Genomic DNA, 1174 nt, shown 5'->3' with positions numbered 1-1174 from the left:
GAAGTGTATGGCGAAAACAAGGTATTCCTAAATATAATAAACAAATTAAATCAGCGAGGAAGAGTTGTTAGGGAGGAACCTTAACCGACGAGACTGCGAGCCTAATGGCATTATTCGGCTCCCTATGACTAGCATGGTAACGAAAACTCTCGCTTCCCATTAAACCCTGTAGTTGCAGTTGGCGGGAATGTAATGAGAGGCACCACCACGAGAGAATTAAAATCTGACGCTGAATTTCTTTTAGGGAAGGCTTAATGGAACAAGTATAACCGCACTGGAACCTGAAAGGATGGTGGCCCAATGGTATCGCGCTCGCCTCAATAGGGTCCGTGTTCGAATTCAGTCTATAGCTAAAGGTACATTTGTGATGGGTTCTGGTAGAATATTCTTTTTATGGGGTAGCATATGGCTCCATCAAGCAGGTTTATATCAAAGACATGTGAGCGCTCTGACACATTTCACTTTAACGAAACACGAAAACTTGATCATCCCAACAGAAGGGAAGGATTAATTTTGGCTATACTCTTTCGCCACGTGAATTGTGTGGTTATACGGTGGATACCTTACGGAATGACATAGATACAGGGAATACAGTGGAAAAGCGGAGAGGAAACTAGGTGCACAGGGACGTAGGAAGAGACGGAAAGAAGTTGAGAGAAAATGGACATTGATGAGAGAGAGAGAGAGAGAGAGAGAGAGAGAAATGGGAGAAATGGAATTCCCCCGAGCTAAGCCCTGTATTGGACTATATAGCCCCACTAGGGTTACAGGAGCGAGCTACCACTCCCGGCACGGTAGCCCGGGCGAGGCTCGAACTCGCAATCCCCCGATTACGAGTCCGGCGCGCTACCACTGTGCTACCGCGCCCCCTGAGAGAGAGAGAGAGAGAGAGAGAGAGAGAGCACTACCATCTATCATTTGTGATATGGATCCCATCCAGTGCAATGACACGTCCTTTTTTCCTCCCCTCTCCGTGTGTCTCTTCTCCCGTTATCACATCAATGCTTCCATCATTTCTACCCACACATCTCTATCTCTCCATATTCTCTTGCACTGATCTGGTAGGTGTGGTGCGGTGGTCACTGTACTGAGTTAGTAATTATTCTGATATCTTAGTTTTAAAATATCAGAGAGATTTTTCTAAGCGAGGAAGAAACAACGAATGGCCAAGAGC

At 46.0% G+C, this 1174-nt stretch overlaps 1 non-coding gene across 1 annotated transcript; it reads right to left on the bottom strand.

Moving 5' to 3' along the window:
* Positions 1–795: 795 nt before the first annotated feature.
* TRNAT-CGU (transfer RNA threonine (anticodon CGU)) lies at positions 796–867 on the bottom strand. Its single transcript has one exon. It is a non-coding gene; the product is annotated as a tRNA-Thr (tRNA).
* Between the last annotated feature and the right edge of the window lie 307 nt (positions 868–1174).

This window comes from Coenobita brevimanus, chromosome 67, assembly GCF_032717465.1.
Source record: "Coenobita brevimanus isolate Jiangsu-jjx chromosome 67, ASM3271746v2, whole genome shotgun sequence".
NCBI lineage: Eukaryota > Metazoa > Arthropoda > Malacostraca > Decapoda > Coenobitidae > Coenobita > Coenobita brevimanus.
Note: the sequence above shows the minus strand (reverse complement) of the source record. Positions and strands in the feature narration are given on the sequence as shown.